The sequence below is a fragment of the Megalobrama amblycephala genome, linkage group LG5 (genome assembly GCF_018812025.1).
Source record: "Megalobrama amblycephala isolate DHTTF-2021 linkage group LG5, ASM1881202v1, whole genome shotgun sequence".
Taxonomy (NCBI): Eukaryota; Metazoa; Chordata; class Actinopteri; order Cypriniformes; family Xenocyprididae; genus Megalobrama; species Megalobrama amblycephala.
The window spans coordinates 11052600-11077324 of NC_063048.1; the positions used below are offsets into that span (position 1 = coordinate 11052600).

The 24725-nt window shown below is 36.1% G+C and overlaps 2 long non-coding RNA genes across 4 annotated transcripts; one reads left to right on the plus strand and one right to left on the minus strand.

Moving 5' to 3' along the window:
* Positions 1–2519: 2519 nt before the first annotated feature.
* Positions 2520–6210, minus strand: LOC125268448. Of its 2 annotated transcripts, none has more exons than XR_007184894.1 (6): positions 5205–6210; positions 5015–5072; positions 4670–4741; positions 4141–4230; positions 3225–3338; positions 2520–3134 (listed from the first exon to the last, which is right to left on the minus strand). It is a non-coding gene; the product is annotated as an uncharacterized LOC125268448 (long non-coding RNA). The 2 variants fall into 2 exon arrangements; XR_007184893.1 differs by having other exon boundaries at positions 5015–5105.
* Positions 6211–21667: 15457 nt separating this feature from the next.
* LOC125268205 lies at positions 21668–24337 on the plus strand. Of its 2 annotated transcripts, XR_007184830.1 has the most exons (8): positions 21668–22263; positions 22529–22607; positions 22848–22863; positions 22959–22995; positions 23143–23233; positions 23659–23696; positions 24011–24067; positions 24143–24337. It is a non-coding gene; the product is annotated as an uncharacterized LOC125268205 (long non-coding RNA). The 2 variants fall into 2 exon arrangements; XR_007184829.1 differs by lacking the exon at positions 22848–22863.
* The last annotated feature ends 388 nt before the right edge of the window (positions 24338–24725 follow it).

The following is a 24725-nucleotide window of genomic DNA, read 5'->3' on the forward strand; positions in this document are numbered from 1 at the left end:
AACATCAAATGTGCTGGTTCTTTAAATGGGAGACGGCTTGATTTAGTTAAGCAGCCAACAAAACCCAGTACAGGCTGCATCAGACACCAGCTGGAAAAAGAAAACAGTGCCATCTATTGATCTGCTTTGGAAAATAGGCAGTTAAAAGTTCTGGAAATCAAGATGAGATTATATATATATTATATATACTGTTTTGAATTTACTACAAATGCAGTTAACAAATTTAACATTGCACTTTTGTCACATAGAAATGCACTTTGGCAGTAAAGCACTGATTTTGATGTTGTAAATTTAATGCTATTAAATTCTGTCATCATTTACTATCATTTAATATCATGTCGTTCCAAACCTGCATGACTTTCTCTCGTCTGTGAAACACAAAAGAAGATATCATGAAGAATGCTGACAACCAAACCATTTTGGTTAGGCTTCTGTTGTATAGACAAAAAACAGACTCCAATTATTTTCTTTTTTATGTTACACAGAAAGAAAGTAATTCATTTTTGTAATGACATGAGTAAATGATGACATTTTGGGTTGAACTACCCCTTTAAAACAATACAATTTTTAAAGAGTTAACACCTAATTTATGTAAGACACTGATATCTATTTTTCATGACACTGTCACTGAAATAACATTTTACTTAAATTAAAATTCATTAGAACTATTAAAAAGAGCATAAAACATATTTAAAAAAAAAAAAAAAAAAAAACATGGTTTAACTGTAAGATCATGGTAAACAGGGCACAGGTAAAACCATGCTTCTCATTACCATGGGTATTTAGTTTCTAAAATAAATAATAAACTATAGATTGTGTAATAAAAATATTATAAATGTAGAAAATACAAAAACAGCCTTTATGAAAGAAAGTGCATGTTCCACAATATTTAATATAGCAGCATTTTTAATAAATACATCTCTGCCAAAACACCATATTTCTTCACTGTTAGTCGCTGCAAGGTAAATTACTATGTTGGATTGACAAGATGTAGTTGTGTGTAGGCTATTGGCGTTTTCCAACTTACCTTGTCATGTCTTTACATGGTCGCGGCTGTTTTCAGCCAGTTTCACTACCGAACCTGTAATGTTCCCATATCACATGACTGTATTAAACAAAATTCTGAGACAAATCTGAATGGATCAAGTGATTTGCACTGTTTATAACTTCATGAGTCATTCCACAAAACCGGTACGATTTGGACTTACACATTTTTAGATTTTTTACCAAAATGTATTACTTTTCTGAACACCCCACAGCATTAATGACATATTTAACTTCCAGAAAAACATACTTTCTCATCTCAGGCATCAAATCCCTATTATTAGTGATCATTATTTTAAGTTATGGACACTATGGGAGCTCTCTGAATATTATTATAAAATGTATTTGTGATAAAATCAACATTTTCCTATTAATCAGATGACCCTCACACTAATTCAGAAAACTGCAAATATAAAAGTTACATAAAATCTCACACTTTTGCCAAACTAAAGCCTGAAATGGGCACTTTTTGTGTCAGCAACCTCATTATTTTTGATATTTTGGCTTAACTTCAGAATTTGAACTAAAATCAGTATTCTTATGATTGCTCTGAACATTTCAGACAGAGTTCAACAAACTTTACATTACTTTTTCATAAACTTAATAATAATAATAATAATAATAATAATAATAATATTAATAATAATAAAAATGTAGATGTGACGGGGTTGTGATTTTTTTGTCCAAATTGGCCACTGCTCTTAATCTAGTGAATAAATGGAGAGCAGATGGCATGCATGATATTAACAAATCAAAGATAATTTTCACAAGTAATAGTTTTCTATCTTTAATTGATGTAACGGGGTTGAGCCGTTAAGCTTGACAAACACAATTTCACAACATAATTTAGTTATAATTATTAAAGAAGGTGGTAACTTGCCTGTGTCTGCTCACAATTTTGTTCAGAAGACTTCTATGATGTCACTTCCTATTAATGGTGTCACATAAGTATCGGTTCATTATTTTTATACACTCTCAGAAATAAAGGTACAGAAAAGACCAAAAAAAGGTACAAATGCTCGTCGCTGGGGCAGTACCCCCAAGGGGAACAAACTTGTACCATATAAATGGGTACAAAGAAGTACCCCTACAGTTTGTGCCTTTTAGGTACAAATATGTACCTTTGAGGGTACAAATGGCTCATCGCTAGGGTGGTACCCCCGAGGTACAGCAATGGTACCCTTTTATATTGTACCTTTTGAGAGACAATTTGGTACCTTAGCAATACATTTGTACCTTAATCCACTGGTACAAAAATGTACCCCATTAGATGGTACCAATTTGTTCTCGTTAGGGGTACCACCCCAGCGACGATGCCATTGTACCTATAAAGTGGCAAAAATGTCCTTGATAAATAGAAAAGAATGAGAGCAAAAGAAAGCAATGTTTTGTTTTCCCACAATCAATGATTTAAAAGAAGTTAAACTGTACAAATTAAAATACTGGAAAGAGAATAACGACGGCACACCACAATCTTCGTTTGCAATAAACTTTAATAAACAAAGTTTTTCACATTTAAACAACTTTAATAGAGAATCACTTTATGAATGCATTACTTACTCCAGTGTAAAATTTCCTAATAATTTACTCACCCAATGCCATCCAAGATATCCATGTCTTTCTTTCCTCAGTGGGAGAGAAATTTTGTTTTTTGAGGAAAACATTTCTGGATTTTTCTTCTAACAATGGAGTTCATTGGTTACCATCGTTTTTAAGTCCAAATCAATGCAGTTTCAAAAGTCTTTGAAGTGTTTAAACGGGCTGTACGCGATCACAGCTGAAGAAGAGGTTATTTTCTAGCGAAACGATGTCAGTTTTAAAAAGAAGAGAATGTGGTGTTTCAATATTAGATGCTCCAGTCTTAGAAAGAAAAGACCAAACTAATCTGTGGTGGACAGGACAAGTTTCACACCTAGAATATATTGTCCACAGCACATCAGGCCCTCATCCACAGGAATGGTTACTCTGTCAATCCTCGTAATGATGTACTGTCATGTTGTGCTCTTCAAACTTCCAATGTAGATCGGCTGTGGTCTGGTCTTTGATGCGGTCTCAAAACTGCTGCAGAGGGATGCAATAGTGGCTCCGCGCTAAGAGATAAGGGAAAAAATAAATACATTTTAGGAGTTTATAAAGCATCAAGACATCATTACAAAAATAACGGTCCATGTAAAACTTACCGGTACAAAATTAAATTGAAGGAATGAAATTTCAGATTTAACATTGCATCGGCTTCCAGGCAACGGTGGCAGAAGATATGCAAGAACAACCATCATTGTGTAGCACTTTTTAATCTGAAAATGAATGAAAACAGATTAGAGATGCAACAAATGTTTAATTGTAGGATTAAGAGTAGGGCTGCACGATTAATCGCATGCGATTGTCACGCGCATTTCGTCAGTAAAGCCGGTTCCCTGATTACCGCTAAATCGCCATCACCTGCTTTCAAATGGAGCGGCATTTAATAGACAGAGCCGTAGATCACTGACAAGCCACACAATATCGCGTTCATTATCGAAGGCGATTCATCTGCGATATGAACGCGATATTGCGTGGCTTGTCAGTGATCTACGGTTCTGTCTATTAAATGCCGCTTCATTTGAAAGCAGGTGATGGCGATTTAGCGGTAATCAGGGAACCTGTTTTACTGAAGAAATGCGCGTGACAATCGCATGCGATTAATCGTGCAGCCCTAATTAAGAGCAGCCTATGGGCCTAGGGTTGTTGTGATAACCACAATATCACAATACTGACAAGACAGCCACAGAGGATGGCAACCATGAAGTTTATTTTATTTATTTTTTTAAGACTAAACTGTCCACATTTTACACTCAATGCATGTGTTTTTAAGGTTAAATAAGTTAGTAAGGGTGAAAAGGTTTTTTTTCTTTTTCATTAAGACTTGAATGTGTACCATTACCATTATTATGTATTTACAGCAGCTCCATAGATTTGCACTAAAGAAACCTAAACAGTCAGAGATCAACATGTGCAATTACCTGCATCTGTCCTCCTTCACGTCAAGTCATATTAATAAATATTTGTTATGATAAATTAAACAAGAGATGTGCGTGTAAGTAAAGACTTCACACTTACATAGTATCTGCTTGGTCTTCCATCCCCTCTAAAAGAGAAAATTACTCCTTTCCAGGGTAGAATCAGCTTTCAACTCCTCAGTCTTTCCATCTGTTATTTATCCAAAAGAGGAAACCTTTTCAAAATATATCAGTATCAGCAAATATATCAACTTTTGCATTGTCTATTAAAATATCTTAAAGGGATATTACACCAAAAAATGAAAATGTTATTGTTACTCCCCTCATGTTCCAAACCTGCATGAGTTTCTTTCTTCTGCTAAACATAAAAGATATTTTTAAAGAATGCTGGTAACCAGACAGTTGACGGTAGCCTGTGACTTACATAGTTGGGAAAAAAATCCGAAAATCCAAGTCAATGGATAGCACCAAGTGTCCTGTTACCAACATTCTTCAGAACGTCTTCTTGTGTGTTCAACAGAAGAAACTCACACAGGTTTGTAACAGTATGAGGGTGAGTAGAATTATTTTTTTTATAACTTTATGTAAAAGAAGAAAATAAGTAAAGACTGAAATGCAATGAGACCTACACACACAGCATATCCGAGCAGCATTAGTACTCAAGCCATTGTGGGAGTCCCCTTAGATGTTCATCTTCACTGCTGATTAAATCAAAGAACAAAAAATTTAAGAACAAAGTATTGATCTCAACAAAATACATTCATTTCTAATATCTATCAAACAGTCAGATGATGTTGTAAGCTGCATGTTAATAAGTTATATCATGAGAAATTTAGAGGCCAGCTGACAACAACCAAGGCATAAGATAGATTGACAGACAGAACATAGATTGCAAATTATATTGCCTAAAAAAGTCATCTAAAATATCCTCACATTAAAAATACATTTACTATACAAAAAACAAAATACGTTACCTGGATTTGACGGCACTCTCCTCCTGTGCTTGACGTGAAATCGGTCAAACCTTCATCTCTGTCAACATCAAATCAAATTCTTGACAACGTCCTTGAAGAAAATTCATACCGTAGAAAGTAATGCGATGAGAACAGACAACATTTCACTCGGTCAACCGCAAAACACATCACAGGAGCACTGTGAACGTACCTGATGCAGCAAAGCAAACGCTCCACGTTAAATCCTTCACTTATAATGCACTCTTTTAGTTGTTTATAATGATATGGTGTGCTGGACAGCTTGTCGTGCGCTCTGCCTGGCTAACACTTCGCTAACGCTACACTGCTCGACGCACGTCGCCACTCTCCAACTAACTTAATTAACAACATATTTGTTAGCTAACTATTTCTATGATCGTTTTTTTCAGCACTACGCATTTTAACAATTATTATCTACCGTAACTTACGGAACGGTCCAAAGCATCGCGATTCCCCTCAAACCAGGCCGGAGTGAAAAGAGCGCGATCCGCCGCAGTTTGAAAAGACGAGAGGCGTGACGTGATTGGCCGACAAAAAACAGCCGTTTCGTGTAATAAATTGAAATATATATAATGTATATTTATTTTTATAAATGATTATTCATTATTTATAGAGCTTTTTATGTGCTACCATATGAAATATATGTATTGTTTTTATTTTCATAAACACAAACTGCCCGCCCAGGAGATAACACATTTATTGTGTCAATCTGTCCAAGGCATACCACATTTACAAATTATGACAAAGGCTCTATCAGTCTTAGAAAAGGCACGCATAAGTAGCTGCTACCCCAGAGGATTGTGTACCCTGTAACTTGGAAAGTACTTCTTAGTACCCCACAGGAAGTGTACCCTTTGACTTGAATAAGGTACTTTTTTGTACCCTACAGGATGTGTACCCAAAAGGTACTTCTAAGTACCCCATGGGAACACGATAGGACCTTTAATGGTACATTTGTGAATGTTGTACCTTAAGTATTACTTTATATGACAATGTACCTTTTCAAAGGGTACATATATGTACCTTTCACCATGCATATTTCATTGTGTACCCCTTTTCTTTGGAAAGGTACTTTTTGGTACTCAGCTGGATACATGTTTGTTCCTTTGCTGGCACATTTGTGAAATTTGTACCTTAAAGTACTTAATTGTACCCTCACTGTACCTTTATTTCTGAGAGTGTAGGGGGAGAATGGTTTGTGTAACGGGGTTGAGGGTTTACTGAGGTACGGAACTAAATGATGTTATTTTAATGAATAATCATGAATTTACTTTACCAGCATTACCAGCAAAAAAGTACAGATGGATTTTTATGGGAATGGCAGAATGTATGGGCTTTTTTTCTCATTTTATTATTCATATCCCAAGTACACTTTCATAGAAGACATTGAGGGACACGACAAAATAGGTGGTGTCAACTGAAAAGGAAGGACTCAAATCGTACAGAATGACTCTCGTAGGGTGGCAGAAACGCAGTGCATGTTCGTCAGCTGCAGCGGTGAGTGGGTATTTGCCTTTTGCAGTTTCCCATGCGCTCCAAATAAAAACAAAAAGAGCGCGGGAGGGGGAGGTCTCTCTCACTTTGGCCTGTCAAATCAGAAGACAAACCAATGGGCCGCTGTCCCTGCGTAATGGGCCAGTCCATGGCAATAAATAAATAAATAACCTTGTATCATCGTGTCCACCGGGAGAATGTCCGGGATGCCAGATTTCCAGTCCATCCCTGAGTGGGATAGAAAGACATTGCTGCAAACCTCTATGGTACTTCCTTTTCTCAAATATTCTCTCAACGTTTGACAGGTATGTCTCATGCTAGATGAGAGTATAATACATGTCTAAAAATAGGGAAACTGATTACAATACAAAACAAAATATGTTTATATGCCTGTCTCGTGAGGTTTGTGACATGCCTGGAAGCAGGAATCACAATAAATATATAGACATAGATACGCACACACAGGCAAGTTATGCATCATATTTAATATGAAATATTGGATAACTTCTTTCCTTCTCCTCTTTTATTTGTTTCACACATGTTCACACAGCAACAGCAATTGTTTGTCAGTAATGTTGTTCATTTTGTATAATATATATATAAAAGTCCCTAAAAAAACAATTTCTATTGACTCTATAACTAATAAACATTCTTTGTAACTAAAAATAGACCCAATTTCTGATACATGGGTTAAAATAACCCAAAATTGGTTAATATAACCCAACTTCTGGGTCAAAAGAGCAACCCCAATTTGGATAAAAACTGCCAAATGCATAAAAATGTAAAATAAACAAACTTACACACTTCAAGTATTTTTTATTGCATTAAATTAAATTAAACTTTACATAAACTCTACACACTTAGTATTTATCTTAGAAGTACATTACATTAGAAAAAATGGAAACATTCAATAACTGTATAGGGACAAGAGTGATAGTGTCCTCATCTAAGAGAAGAAATGCCTCCTCATCTCTGTCTTCACCTGAAAGACAGAAAACAAGACAACATGATATTGTTAACAAGTCGAGACAATTGTGAACCACTCACCAGACACTCTTTGATTATCAAGCTAACAAATAATCACTTTTAAGGGAATGCTGTTGTTTTGTTTTTTTTTTGTTTAAAAAAAAAAGCAAAAAAAAAAAAAAAAAAAAAAAGTGGCCCAATTTGCTAGTTAACTAATGTGGTTCTTTTGCAGCATTACCCATTTTGTGTGAATGACAGTCTATCCTGTCCATCTTTTCTTTCACTAACAAGTGTAATGACATTAATGCAAAGGTGAATATCTGGCCCATTATTATGCATAACAGCTTAAAGACAAGGCACAAGTATCTTTTAACTATAAGGGTTATTATAGAGATGCATTCCCCACTGTCAAAGATGTTGTGACTGTCACAAAATCTTGCACTGACACATTTAAGTCATATTAAAGAAAAATATTTAGGTATAGAGAGATGATATGAGGGCTTAAAAAATACAGCTAAGTAGCACCATAAAACAAAATAATAACATGATAACATAATAATAAACATGTTTTGACAAAAATTTTAAAAACGGAGTTATCTCGTTTTGCAACGAAACTCTTCATATTACAATGTATGCAATTTCAGACTTAATTTGACTCATTACAGTGTTCATTTGTTTGCAATATCGCTCTCTTCATGCTGCTGTGCATCTGACATAATACCTTTATGAGATTGTGGGGGTGCATGCTTTAAATGAATATTGCATGATGACTTTCTGTGATTATCTTCAGCAATCCTGATAATCTTGCTAAACCATTATACAATTTCAGAAAGCATTCACATCTGTTTAAATAGTATTGTGAGGTTTGAGAGTAATTGCTGCTGTAACGTAGTTCGTATATACGGGAAGAAGGAGGCGGGAACCAGCGAACATTCAACATAACTTTAATTCAAAATAAACAAAACGAAAGTAATGCCGGCAGACCCTCGCGGACGTCTGCCGGCCACACAAACATAATAAAACATAAAATAAAGTCCAGGCCTGGTCCTCTCTCATCCTTCACTGTCGTCGCTCCTCCTTTTATGCTTCCGGAGCTCCTCCGTGAGAGACTCGCGCCATTCCCTCATGGCTCTCGCCCGCCCTGGTTGCCACAGCTGCGATATAAGTATTCTGACTGTTATGAATCATCATTGTTTCTCAGCTAAATGCTCAAAAGATCTTTGGTTTATCCTGTAGAAAGCAAACGTTGCACTGGGTTTATTGAAACTATTGCATTTCTCTTCTTCATCTTTGTAATCTTTGATCAAGCAGACCCACAAGAACAGGGAACATGCTGTTAAGCTTGTGATAAGGATTTGAGATACTAAACCTCAGTCAACCTGTGAACGTCTCTCTCTCTGAGGAGTTTACATTTAATGACCTTTTTTGGAGTCAAGATGGGAATTTGACATTTCAATTTATGGCACTCTAATCAACAGCCAGCTCTCATTTGGCATTGAACTGTCACAGTTTCTATAACATTTCTACTGATAAAATAAGCTAATGCTGGTGACCAAAAATTACTGTGCTAATATACATACAGAAAAACCTTGTTGTGAAGCTGGTTTAGCTGTATTTTAAACTGTGGTAAACCTACAGAGTCTCTAAAGAGACATGGTGATTGAAAAATATGAGAAACATATTTTTTGTGTCACCTGAGAAAATTAGCAAAATCTTTGTGTTCCCTGGCAAAAAACGTTTGCATTTGCTTGCAAACCTTTTGAGTTCATTGAAAGCACAACAATTTCTAGAGAACGTATAAGAGAATGTATATGAATATGACATATAATAAATATGATGTATATAAATGACACATAATTACTTTTGTATTAATAAGTTCTTCACCAGTTATGAATGAATGAATTAATGAATGAATGAATAAATGAAAAGATATATTTAAAAAAAAGAGAGAAAAAAAAAAGTGAACATTTTGTCACAACATAATTTCATTGCATGCAATCAATTTAAATTTGTAAAACTGACTAGGTTATATCTGGAAATCCAGGGCCAGACCATCATAGATGCATTGGAAATTATTGTGTTTTTGTTTTAATATATAATTCACCTATTGAAATTAAAGTCCACACTGCAAAACTGAAACTGTAACTATTTTGAGTTGGTTTTAAGCTGGATTAGAATAAAATAAATCTAATTGAAACTGAAGGCATTTAGCAGATGCTTTTATCCAGAATGATTTACAAAAAGAGTGTGAGACTGCAATGGTAAACACGGTTAAACATTCGACCACACATAATGACAGAGAATCTCTTTTAGGAAAGCAGTACATTTTTCAAATGACTATAAACCCGCTCTGCAGATCCTTCAAAGCAGTATTGGCAAAACTAGAGGTTGTCAAGGTTGAAAGAGAAAGAAAAATCAGTTCTGTCAGAGCGTGTGGTAGTCGAGCCTATCGGTGAGGAATATTGATTGGATCAGTCAGTGTGGACGGGATGGAGATGAAGCGAGAACATTGGGCTTCTGCTGAGGGGATTCTAAAGGATGAGTCAAAAGCTCCACAGGAGGATGAGCAAAGTGGCGGCACCACTGGACCTGCCAGTGGGAAATGAAAAACACTTCTTGCTTTTATCCAACAGTGGAAAAAAAAAAGAAAAAAAAAGGGGGATAAAGAATGAGAGGAAAAGAGAGAAAGCCAGAGAAAGACAGGAAAAGTGAGAGAGAATAGCTCTTTAGTGTCTCAGTCTCAATGTTGGAATTAACATTAAATAAGATCAATAAATACTTTAGTGTTGATTAATAATTCTAATGTATTATTCATTCTAAATATATATATACTTTTTAGCAATTAATTAATCATTCAAAATTCAGATTAATAATAAGACGATGTTGTCAACTGTACAAACATCTATTTTATTGTACATTGTTGTTGTGTAAATAATTTTAGCTGGTTTTGGAATGATTTTTAAAGTTTGAGTTGTGTAGTAAATAAAGGCTTTTTGCAAGGTTATAAGTGAGGAACGCTGCCTGCAGCATTTGCTGGCCAGGTGTCTTGAACACCGGCAATGGCGGAGGCTTTAGATAAAGTGGCGTTTGAGCGACTCTTACTTAGGCACGAAATTAAAATTGTGCAGGGAGAGGAGAGGACTGATAGTGCTAATGTTGTAACTGCTGAAGATGGTGATGGAGGTGTGGGAGAGCACAGATATGACAGATGGTGAAAAAAGAAGAAAAAATGTATGTGGGTGAACAGGTAAATGAAATGAAGATAGAAGGGACAGATGGGGGAGAAGATGGATGAGGGATATAGGGGAAGGAGGAAGATGCTCCTCTTAGAAACAATGTGATTTTACTTTTACATTATAACATATTTAAGATATAAGTTTAGCATGTGCAGGATGATGATGCACCACCCATTGTGTTACTATAGGAAATAAATAGAAACATTTAGCTAATTTAGTTATAGACTAGTGGATGATTCAGATGAGGCAACTGACATCGAAAACAGAGGAGTGACTATTCTTTTGTGAAAATCAGGGATTTTCCTGGAAAAAAAAATAGCATGAAAAATGTATAGAATATGGAGTTTTTTCCTTATCAGTGAATGTCTAGTGAGTTGGAACACTAATGAGGGGTGAAGGAACTGAAAAATGCAATATCCAAGAGATTTACAGGAGGAAAAAAAAAAAAAAAAAAAAGTTTGTTGCTAAAGTGAGACAAGAATTACAAACAGAAAATGGTTTCGAAACAACAATTTTCTTAATAGTATAAATACAATTTTGCAGAATCGTGAAACTGATATGTGTTTTTGGGTGGGGACTTTAATTGCAAAGAAAATTAAATGTTGAAAAGGAAATATGTGAAGCCTCATGCAGCTTCGAGAGCTTTGTGAATTGATAGAGATAGTTTATGTGATATATGGAGAGAATTTAATGGTAATGTGAAACACTATACGTGGTTACATCCAAGAGATCATTTTCTATGGCAAGACTTGATAGATTTTATTGTTTTAAACATTTACATAATGTTGTGGGGAAAATGTGAAACTGTGCCAGCTGGTTGTACTTATAATGTTTTTAGTTTTATGTCAGGTTATTATTACAAACATTAAGGCAAAAAGTGCATATTGGGATTTTAATACATCCTTGTTAAGTTACTTGAATTTTAAAGAATTTTAAAGGCCTCTGTTTGTTTTGGAGTCAAATTAAATTTAGAAAGCAATGTTTTAACAATTTAAGATAATGGTGGGATTATGGAAATACTGAAATAAAAATGTTTTTTTTTAAAAGTATGCTTTCAATGTTTCTCAAAACATAGAGTCATAAGAAAATTGGAATCTGGAACTGTACATTTTTAAGCGTTGGCAGATGTTAAAAAAGAACCAAGACAAGATGAGATGTTAAAGTCCAAAAGGTCTTTTTTGGAGAATATGCTTGTTATAAAGACACAAGGAGCTCTGGTAAGGTCAAGGTATCAGAACTTAACTCGAATGGACACCCCATCTAAATTTTTCTGTAGCCTGAGGGGAAAAGGCCAATGCAGGTATATTCACTCTTTATGGCCAGAAAGTGGCCAGGAGTTAAAAGATTCAAATGCAATAAGAAGAAGAGCTGTAAGGGTCTATAGTGAACTGTTTAAGAGTGAATACAAAGAAAAATATAGCTGCAAGCAGCAATACAGGGCCAAGCCCCTGAAGAAGCTGGAAGTGTGTGGAAGAGCTGGAAGAGCAAAAACAGCAGAAAAAGAATGTACATAAAAAATAGATAGGTTCAGAAGAACAGGTAATAATAAACTCAGAATTAACAACTTCAGGTGAGAATGAACACAGAATGAGCAAAAAGACATTTATTTCTAATCCAAGAGGAAGAAAGATTAGTACAACATTTACCCTGAAAATAAAGGTATCAAAATGACAACATTACACACAATTTCACAAGCTGTACCACACAGGACTTGAACCCACAATATCTGGGTTAGGTGCCTGTCACTAATCTTGTTGCGCCATTGGGAAGACGTGTGTTTACACAGATGCCGAAAGTTCTGTAGTTCTAGTGAGAATCAGTGTTAATTTTGGCAACAATTTTTGATTTAGTCTTAGTCTTTATCTTCAGACGAAAATGCTCTGTAGTCTTAGTTACATTTAGTCATTTTTGTCTTTCATATTTTAGTCTATTTTTATTTTTTACATTTAAAAAAAAAACCTTACGTACGTCAGACAGACCAACGAATAGGAATCTCGCTAGAGAGGCCAATCTACTTCGAGCGTAACTAAAACGAGCGAATGCACATTGGCATGCAATCATATGCATTAGCCGCTCGCCTCGTAGCGCGGGTATTTAATGAGCAGCAGGTGCGTTGCTTCTTCAGCTTTTCGCTTTGGAGCCGAATGGTGTTTATTCCTGTTCTCTGTAAGCAAGTGTCTGCTAAAAGACGAGTCAAGCTTTTTGGTTGAACTTCTCTTTTTTTTCGAGTGCGGGCGAACAGCACAGCAGCGGGGTCGAAGTCCTCTCTTTATTTTTCTGTTTTTTGTTTCGTTTGCCATTATTGAGCAAATAGCTGTTTTGACAGCGTCAAAAGGCTGTTCTCACGGCCGGTACGATGTGCTTTGAGCGCTGAAAGCCGTTTTTACGGCTGATAAGAGTTCCGGGACCTGGTTCCCGGAACTCTGGATAGTGGATGCCATCGCCCTGGCTTACCAAGCTCAGGGCGTGCCCTGCCTGCTCAGGTTGCATGCGCACTCCACGTGAGGTGTCGCATCCTCCTGGGTGCTGGCTCGTGGCGCCTCGCTGACAGACATTTGTAGAGCTGCGGGCTGGGCGACATCTAACAAGTTCGCTAGATTCTATAGCCTTCGTGTCGAGCCGAGTTCGTGTCTCCTCCCGTGTCGAGCCTCAGGTCAGAGGCATGGAGAAGCCCCGGCTTATTGCCGGCTTGTTGCGCTTACATGCGCTTATTAATCCAGAGAGTCCCTACAAGGCAGACCCTGTTGAGTCCTCCAATCTCCCTTCGGCAGCCGACATGGAGGAGCATCTGGCACCAGGCTTATATTCCGTTGCATCCTTGAGAACCGGGTTTAGGCTGGGTACCATATGTGTGACCCTACAGGGATCCCATATGTCTAGTTCCACGGTTGCTCCTAAACGAAGCCCGTGTCTTTCCCTCTGGGAGAACCCACCCTTCATCGGGTTGGAGTCACCCCAGTTCTTCCATATGCAGTACAGCCTACGAGGTTAGTCCATATGTACTTTTCCACATAACTCCTTCGGGGAAGGATGTGGCTTCCACAGCGTTCCTTTCCCAGTGAAAGGGTACGCTTTCCCAGTGTTATCCAACAGTCTCACTGAGTGGGTTTTGGGGAACAGCAGTGATTGACACTATCTGTGTCAGCCCTGTCCCACAAGGGGCAAGGGGGTTCAGCTGGCTTACAACAGAGCACTGGAGGAGGGCAGCTCCTGCGGCGCTTTGGTAGGGATTCCTATTCGTCGGTCTGTCATCAGTCGAACGTGACCAATTGAATGGGAACGTCTCGGTTACAAAGGTAACCCTCGTTCCCTGAAGGAGGGAATGGAGACGTACGTCCTGTCGCCACAGCCGTTGTACCCCGCTGATGCTGCCGCCTGCTTGGTTCGGCTCCTCAGCGAACACCTGAAGATGCAACGCACCTGCTGCTCATTAAATACCCGCGCTGCGAGGCGAGCAGCTGATGCATATGATTGCATGCCAATGTGCATTGGCTCGTTTTAGTTACACTCGAAGTAGATTGGCCTCTCTAGCGAGATTCCTATTCGTCGGTCTGTCTGACGTATGTCTCCCTTCCCTCCTTCAGGGAATGAGGGTTACCTTTGTAACCGAGACGTTTTTATGAGTGAATCATCGAGTCATTCATTTTTTCAGTATCAAAGCAAGTGGCTGTATTTATGAATAGGTCATTGAATCATTGAAGATTCGTTCACAAAACACGTCTTGTGTGTGGCAGTTCTTCTGTGGCTTTCATTGCAAAAAAGAGCGAAAATACTGACAAAAGTATACTGTTTAAAATGTACATCTCTTAATATTACCCTTTTGTTTGTTTAACTGTTGTATAAAATCAATGTCACATTTGAAATTGTGTGGATATTCGGGAAACATTGCATTCTTGCTGGTATAATATGATCAACATTAAAAACAATAACTCACAGAAGGTATGTTTTTGTATCGAAGAGAGTTTTAATCTTAAATCTCTATGCAGTCTGTGTCTATATTTGTTCTTCATGCTAGTAGTGCTAAATCCACACTTTTACAAAGATATATTGTCGAGAACAGCAGTAATGTAGCACGATTTGCTGGCGTGGATGCAGTTTTGAACGCGAAGATGTGGTATTTTGACTGAATGTCGTGTATTTACGGCATTTTACCTGCTAGAAATACATGCTCAGTTTTAATGTTATTTTAAGGTGGAGTAGAAATAAAAATATGTACGTCAGTTTGAGAACCACTGCTGGATATTAGCCTACACTTTGATCACAGATTTAGTCAGAAAATGAGCTGTGTAATATAGACCAATTGAACGACACTTTAATTTAAGTAGAAAATCTCAAGTGAAGATCACTTAAATCCAGCTTACTTGTCTGTGTTTTCATCCACGCTTCTTCCTCAGTGTAGAGAGCGCATGTGCATGGTTGCCAGATTTCAAAGATGAAGTAAAACGTGTTCTTTGAACAAAAAAGCTCTTATTGGGGGTTTAAATTCTGGAAATCTGGCATCTTGCTCCATCAGCATGAACGCTCATAATATTTTGTCTCCTTTATTCGACAAAATCAAAAAGTGATTTCAAAAGAGTGATTTTGGTAAAGTTTTTAGTCTTTTAGCCACAATTCAGTCGAGTCTTTTTTCCTCAACGATATTGCATGTGTTGATTTAATCACAGTTATCATTAAATGGCATTGGTGTTGTCTCTCATTGTCTAGTCTTAGTCATGGAAAAAAAGGTGGTCAATGAACATTTTTCGTTAACGTAATTAACACTGGTGAGAATCAACTCAAAAGGAATATTTTGTAACCACCTTTTTCCTGAGTAAACAATGAGCACCTTCATGAGGAATTCTAACTCTCATTTGAATGCTGTCCTGTTCCGGTCTCCATAGGAACACATTATCAAAACAGGATAAAAAGAGCGTCTACATTTACTAAACAGAAACTTTTTTGAACATTACAAAAAAAAAAAAAAAAAAAATGTGTGCAGGGTTAAGCTGTGCTGTTGTTGGCTGTTACTTAACCAATAAGATGAAGAAATTCTTGGAATGCACATGTTTTGAGCACCAGCGAATCTGAAGAGAATGTCCATATTCAGCACTGTTTTTATTTTATTTTATGCCTGGTAAGCGAAAACGAGCATGGCTTGAAGCACTTAAGTTAAATTCTCCCCAAAGAGGATACGTGTGTTCTAATCATTTTCAGGACAAAATCCCACAAGCTTCATCCTGATCAGGAGCTGAAATAGGATATGAGCGCTCGTATGTTTTCAGTGCAACTAACTTCGGACAGCTTCGGGTCACTTAAGCGCTCATTAAACTTTGATGAGTGAGGCGCTGACAAAAGACAGTTATTGCTATGCTGTAAAGTGATGGCACTGTAGAGCCATGTGCTTTTTATACTATTTTCATAGGTTTAACATTACATTATCAGCTTACCGGAGACCAGAAATGTAAAGCATCATTCCAGTGCAAGTCAGGCAAGACGTCAGTGTTCATAATATTTAATCATTTCAGATTAGATCATTCTCAGAAAGACACAACCCACAACCTGAAAGTTTCAGGGCAGGTTGTTTAACATACTGCGCTACTTAGTTGACGCACATTCACCAGGCTGCAGAGGAGAGCCTTCAGTGTGAGAATGAGCACACAAAAGCATTACTTAGCAGATTAACCAGATTAGCACGCTAAGATAAGTTAATGCCAATAAATCTTATGGTTAACCTGATAGCTTGAACCCACACAACTGGTTATCATGGTAACCAATTAGCATGCTAAGCTAACTAATTTAAGACAACAAACAAAGGCCAAGTCAACTTTGGAGGAAAATTTCTCGGAAGCGAATATTAAAAATCCATTCAGTCATTTCTGTGCAGCTCTGTCCAAAGATCATCTGATCAGATTTTGGACAAAATTTGGAAAGAGAAAACAAAAATTGGACAATGTTTTCAAAAGTTAAAAGCATTTTTGCAAAAATCCTTATATCTCTGGAACACTAAGTGACACTGGAGATTCTCAGGAGATAATATGGACAAGGGGGGATTTTAAATATTTTCAAGTATAGCTTGGTTTGGAAGCTGTACAGCAGAAGAAATAGGAGGGAACTGTTGAAAAGATAGAGAGATTTAATAAATGGAAATGGATCCATGCACAAATGTCTTTTTGAGGAAGAATACTAGTAATAAATTAATTTAGTAGCATCAACATTGTGGCATAAATTGTCTTGTGTAGAGCCACCTGTTGGCCTTTTGCCAAAATTACAGGCATTTTTAGTCAATTTTTCTTGGGACAGTAGTTTCCAGGGAAGTACTTTGGATACCTCAAAGTGCTCTTTATTTGCCCAAAAAGGAGAGTGGACAGGGCATGGTGTACTTGCAAAGTAGGCTAGAGACTTGGCCTACAAATTGTTCAAAAGTTTTTGAAAGGGTTTGCAGATCTAGTATGGCGAATGATGGCTAAAACAGTTTTATAAAGAGTTAAAGGTTTTGGTATGGATGCTTCACTTTTTTAAATAGACATTTGTCATTTGTCTCAATGGAGTGCCATCTTTTTATTGTGCACATTTAAGTTTAGAGACATTTTATTATTCATAGATAGACAGGAACTTATGGTGGTCCATTAGTGCACAACACAATGAAATTAAAAAAGCAAACATAAGTTCATAACACAACGAAATCGAGCCACAACACAACGGAATAAAGCCACAACACAACGAAATCAAGCCACAAAACAACGGAATAAAGCCACAACACAACAAAATCAAGCCACAACACAACCGAAATGCTCCCTGCCACTAGGGGGCTCTCAGAGCTCAGTAAAGTTCCTTGCCACTGTTCTATAGAGTCGGCAGTAATATCAATACCACTATTAGTTTAAACAGTATGTAACCACCGTATATCGACATGATATATTAATTCAATATCACCTACGTGCAAAATAGCTTCATATTTATACTTGTGAATGATTTGACGCGCTACCGGCGCATGATGAAGGAAACGTCTGTCAATCCCACCAAGTGGTTAAAACGTATAATTTGTATTCATTAAAATTACTTTTAACATTTAAAAACAGACATATTCAAATTCCAAAGCTTGTCAGTCTTACCAACAGGAACTAACAACCTTTGGAATTTGAACATGTCTGTTTTTAAATGTTAAAAGTAATTTTAATGAATACCAATTATCCGTTTTAACCACTTGGTGGTATTGGTGGATGTTCCCTTTATCATGAGCCGGGGTACCACGTCAAATCATTCACAAGTATAAATATGAAGCTATTGTGAACGTAGTTGATTTTTAATTAATATATCATGTCGATATACAATGCTTACATACTTAAAACTAATCATGGTATTGATATCTTTGTAAAACTGTCGACTTTATAGAACAGTGGCAAAGAATAGTAATATTACCGAGCTCTGAGAGCCCCCAAGTGGTCGGGAGCATTTCCGTTGTGTTGTGGCTTGTTTCCGTTGTGTTGTGGCTTTATTCCGTTGTGTTGTGGCTTTATTTTGTTGTGTTGTGAACTTATGTTTGCTTTTTAATTCCGTTGTGTTCTGCACTACTGGGCCACCGTAGGAACTTGATAGAACTGGTAACTTGAAGAACCCTTGGTTAAAGGAGCCGGGCTGAATGTAACAGAGGAGAGCATGATGGGTCTCACTCAGATGATGTGCACCTCCAGAATTGTTAAATTGGCTGGACCTGAATTGAATGATATAAATTCAGTGGCCACTTTGCTGGGGCAGATGTCAACTCGTTTACTCTGCAAAAATAGTTAAACTTTGGAAAAGAAACTTAACAGAAGTAGACTTTAAGTTGATCAAAGGATTCCAAACTTGGACTTACATTGAATTTAAAAGATACCACAGGACCTTTATTGGATTTGGAAGAGATATAATATTTGGACTTGACTATGTGTGTGTGTGTGTGTGTGTGTGTGTGTGTGTATATATATATATATATATATATATATATATATATAGATAGATAGATAGATAGATAGATAGATTAGATACAGTGCATTGCATTATCTTTGACGGTGTTGTATAGTTTGGCAAAAATGCTTTTTCGTATAAAGCAGCATAATTTTGCTACCTGTTTAGAATGACCTTCACATCAGAAACATGTGAATAGCAGCTTAGAACATTACCCAAGTAGTTTTTGTTAAGTAGTTTTTGTAACAGTGCTAATGCGTGTATGTGAGGGTAATTGCTTGTATAGATAAAAAAAAACAAAAAAACAATTATACAAGCTGAAACCAACAAAGAAACACATTTGTGGCGCAAGCTTACAGCAAAGACTATTACAGCTTTTGTGTTCAGAATCATCTTCATTAGAACTACCCTGCTGAGCTGTGATGTTTGCTTTCACAGGGGCCAAAAGACTGGAAAAATACTCTTCTGTATCTAATCTAGAGAGTTTGGAAAGCTTCAGGAATTCATTAAACAGCAATAGAGGAAAGCAAAGAACAAGAAAGGATTTTGTTGTTAGGGAAAGTGAATGGTATTCGGACCCTCATGTTCAAGGCACCACTGAGAGAAAGCTCCTGTTAGTAGACATCTCATTACACTATTCAGAGGGGATTATTTGTGCTACTCTAAACTGGTCACCAAGGAGACCATATTGAAGACACTCGAGCAGAAAATGGTGCACTGATTTATGCCTAGTGCCTTTTACAACCTAAGCCAAAGAGAGAGAGAGAAAACATTACAGTACTAGTGGCTCAGACGACACCTGAATTGAAACAACAACAACAACAACAACAAAAACAATCATACAGCAATCAAAAAAGTTCAAATTAGTTTTTTTAGACTGAATATATAATACTGAAGGAGCATCAAACCAATTATACTGTATATAGGCATATATAATGATGAAAAGGCTTTTCAAAGTGCAGCTTGTAAAAGATATGAACCATAAACCATCTGTGACATACTTTCCTAGAAACAACCATCGCTCATTTTGGCATAAACCACTTCTAAATTCTGTGCTGTTGAGCTTAAAAAATGAAAAACCTTTTAGGAGATTATATTTGATGGATATCTTTTTATGTGAAGTCATTATCGCCCTCGTTATCGCACATTAGGTGTCTTTCTAAAGAGATTAAAATAAAGAGTATTAAGGTTTAAGCCTCAAATGAAATGCACCAGTTGAGAGATTGTAATCTAAATGAAAACATTCACCGAATCAAATCCAGAAGGCAAAGTTACACTAGGTCTCTCTCTCTAGTTCTGAAATTCGTCATTTGCATTTATGACGTTAGACATATATTGGATGTCGAAAGGTCTTTCCACAGAATGATAATACGATGACCCCATTACTACAAATATTACAGCTTTCACATCTTTCATCAAAAAGAAAGATGCATTAAAGTAGGTTTGCCATGTACGTTCACTGTAGGCAGAAATAGTTCCTACCATTCCATTAGTCATGGTTAGTTAGCATGTGAGCAGAGTGACCTGCTTTGAGTGACATTGTGTTGGCCACACTTTGACTGAGGCAGATGGAGCTGCTGATAAATGATGACGCATTAAGTTGAATAAAACATCAGTGGGAGATTAGATAGATAGATAGATAGATAGATAGATAGATAGATAGATAGATAGATAGATCCTGTGAGTATTAAAGGGTTAGTTCACCCAAAAATGAAAATTTTGTCATTAATGACTCACCCTCATGTCGTTCCAAACCCGTAAGACCTCCTTTCATCTTCGGAACACAGTTTAAGATATTTTAGATTTAGTCTGAGAGCTTTCTGTCCATCCATTGAAAATATGTGTGCAGTATACTGTCCATGTCCATAAAGGTAATAAAAACATCATCAAAGTAGTCCATGTGACATCAGGGTTAGTTAGAAGTTTTTGAAGCATCTTATATAGATTTTGGTCCAAAAATAATAAAAAATGCGACTTTATTCAGCATTGTATTCTCTTCCGGAATCCTTATGAACTTAAACAGCAAGAAATCACACGTGTATATTAGATCTGTGTATTAAAATGAAACAGCATAATATACAGTACCTACTGCTATATATTCTGTAAATATGAATCAAACAAACTCACTGCTCTTGACTGAATAACTTTGGAAGCTTTAATAAGAATAAATGTTTTTCTTGAATGCTGTTGTTGAATACTCTGGCGAGGAGATAAACATGGCAGACTGTGTACAGCTCACTCAGGGCGGGGTCTATGCTAATAGAGGGTATGCACGTGACGTCACCGTCGACCGTTATGACTGCGGTCACGGCCACTGAGTGGCAAAAGACTGAAGGGGCTCACACGCCGGACGCGAAGCTCAGCGCCTCGCCACGTCTTTAAAATTCGAACGCATTGTTTTCTATGAGTGTATGAACACCGGCGGCGACATTCGGCGCCTGTCCGCGGCGCCCAGCTACGACTCAGAAAAAAATATAAAACAATGCGTTCGAATTTGAAAGACGTGTCGCGGCGCTGAGCTTCGCGTCGAGTGTGCGAGCCCCTTGAGCGGCAGCATTGGTTTTCAGCGTGAATGTCGCGAAAAACACACAAAACACATCCAAAACGGGAAAGAGCTTTGTGATTGACTGTACAAATAGCTTTGACACAAACCCTGAGGTATATATTTAAAAACTGCAGAAAGCAACAGGGAAAAAAGCAAATGGATCACTGCAATTCTCAGAAACAGTTCGACTCCAGGCAGAGAAACATGATTTAATTATCATTTTGTGTCAAATTGTTGGATTTTGAGGTAAAATCATACCGTATATATTGTATTGTTATATATTGTGTTGACAACTGATCAATTAATTATTTTCCATCTTATATTCTGCATAATTGGGTGTTTTTCAATAAACAACACTGACAAAAAATATACTATAAAATTATGTATGTTTTAGGGCTGGACAATCCCATACGGTAAAAAAATATATTTTATCTGGCCAAAATATATTTTAAATATATGGTAAACATATGTTACAAACAGTGAAGTTCAATGAAATATATTTTTGAAACTGAAAATATATTTTGTTTCAACCTTCATATACTTAAAATATATTTAAACATGTATTTCAGGGGCAGGAAAAATATATTTATATATAAAAATATATTTCAGGGCGCAAGAAAATACATTTCCAATCTTACAGTCGACAATGCAAATGTGCGTGGAAGAAAGCCTTGCGAACAAAACTATCCATTATGTTTGAAGAATCAGAAAAACATGAATTTCTACATATTTTCCACATTGACACTTTGTTCACATATCTTCCCAAAAAATACAGATCTGTGTAATAGTGATCATGGCACCTCACAAATGTGTGTTTTAGTCTATTACTTATTAATTAATTCATTTATTTATTTATTTAATTGTAATTTATTGTCAGTGTAATATAGCGTTTAGATCTACATCAAATACAAATAAATAGATTAATAAAATCGCTAAATGTACGATGTTAACTGTGACGTAATTTGAATGGGAAACCACTAGCAGCGCTCACGGACTTTTGGAGTACTGCGCATGCGCGTCATTTTGAACTGTAACGGTCGTCAGTCAGGGAGTTCTCGGAGTAAAAGGTAAGAGCTAACGTTATAACTTTATTTTTAATCGTAATTTTTCACATATGTAATGTTCATTGCTACTTTGAATGTATAATGTTTTATTGTCAAGGTTTTTTTTTAACTTTATTTGTCAAATTAATGCCCCGTTTGTTTATTTGCTCACATGAGACGCATTTGATATTTTCAGATTTCCGTTTTAAAGTTAGTTGTTTTTAATTTGGACACTAGTGAAAACTAACGTTACACACAAAAAATGTTTAATTTGTTTTTTTAATTTCAGCTGTAGAGTGTTTGGGAGACAGTGCTGCCTGCTGTTGTCGATCTATGATGCTCCTGTCACTGATAGTGGAGCCTGTAATGTAAGTTTTTTTTTTTTTTTTTTTTTTTTTTTGTGCTAAATTTAATGTTTTACTAAACTTGTTAATTAGGCACACGTTATTTGCTCGTTATTAAAGTTCAGGCATATGCTGGTTTGGCATTAATGGCATTTCATACGCTCAATTTTTCTACTATTATTATTATCATTATTAATATAGCCTTACTATAATATAATTTTTATTCACTTTCTGCTGAATGACAAGCTGTTTTCGATTATCCAGTTGAGCCAGTGATTCAGTAAGTTGCTTGTAACAGAAGATGCTTATTTGTCATGACTTACAGGTTTACATGTGTCATTCATTACTGTAAAAAAATCTACTTTTTATTTTCAGTAGCAGAAGCAGAGACGGTTTGTGCAACAGCAACAAGGTGAGAATGATGAGACACTTTAAGAAGTAGATTTTTTTTTTTTTTTAAATTAAGCACTGTTAAGCAAATTATATTATTTTATTTGTGTAATTTATGAATTGATATGTTCTCTGCACTTGTGTCAATATCTGTTTCTGTCTGGAACAGGTGCGGGTCAAAACCCATCTGTCAAGACGCTTATCCACTTGCTGTCCGCCCCATCAGCCCAACGATTGTGCTGGAGAACCACAAGTCACAGGTACAGGATAATGTTCATAGTCAAGTCATCTTCATTTCTGTGGCACTTTATACAAAACAGCTTCACAGTAATAAACATGAAATAGTCAACATGACCCTAGTTGAAGTAAAACACTAGGTGTGTGTTAGAAAAATACTAATATTTTAAAGTCTGTACATCCAAATGATTCCTCAAGCTTTAAAACACATCACAAATTACAACATGTTGACTTTGAGCCCATATTGGACAGTTGGCAAATCTGTAATGTAACAAATTTAACATAACAGTATTTTCCAAAAACACACGTATTGTTTCACTTCAGAAGAAGTTGATTAATCAACTGAGGTCATGTGGATTACCGTCATGTTCACTTTGGTTTTTGACCTTCTTGCGTGAACACACAGAGATGGATTATTTTTTTAAATATCTCTGTTTGTATTCCACAGAAAAAGAGAATGTCATAATCAACTGGAACAGCATGAGGGTAAGTATCCCTTTGTTAGCTTAACTGAGTGACTTTGTGATATTCCACTATCCCTTCATTTGTAAAAGTGAAAATGCAATGCAGAAGTGTAAAGAAAGGCTAATTCGACCTCTCCTCAATCATCAGTTTCTTTACTGTACTGTCTAAAAATATGCCCATTAAATATCTTTAAAATCCAGTATACCTGTAATTGTTTTGGTTCCAATGTAAACAAAAATATCAGGAAATCCAAAACTAGTTAGAGGACAAAGTGCATGCCCTCTGTACCTGTACTGATGTTCAGTTATTGTGTTTTGTCTTTTGTATGAGTACAGTGGTAGAGACAGAGAAGAAGTGCCCTTGATGAGGAAACCATGGCAGCCATATATACGGTAAGTTAATACTTAGTGAAAGGAAAATTTACTAGAAACATTAAGTTAAAAAAATAACTGATTTTTGTCTCACAGTCAAGAAGAGATTTCCAAATGTGTCCAAAGAGGCTTTGAGGATTTGACGTGGGGAAACTGAGACTTCTTGAAAGCAAAAAAGTTATATTTGTTTGAATATTGTAATTTTTTGAACATTGTAAAGTATGTTCCTTGCTGATTATTATTCAAATGTTCATGTGTTATAGACAACAAATAAAAGTTTTTCAAATGTGACATGTGAATGTATTTTCTTGGGTTGAAATATATGTAGGGCAAAATATATTTTTAAATGCTTTTGTAAAATATATTTTGAAAATATATTTTTAAAAAATATACAAAAAATGGCCAAAAAATAATTTTAGTAAAATATATTTATATAAATATATTTGAAAATATATTTTTTTAAAAATATATAAAAAATGGCCAAAAAATATATTTTTAGAAAATATATTTATATGTGAAAATATATTTATAGCGAATATATTTTTTGGCCAATTTTTGTATATTTTGAAATATATTTAAAAATATATTTGAAAATATATTTTTTTACCGTATGGGATATGACGATATAACATTGATACAAGTGATTACGCGGATTTAAACCTACCGATGTTGTAGTTAT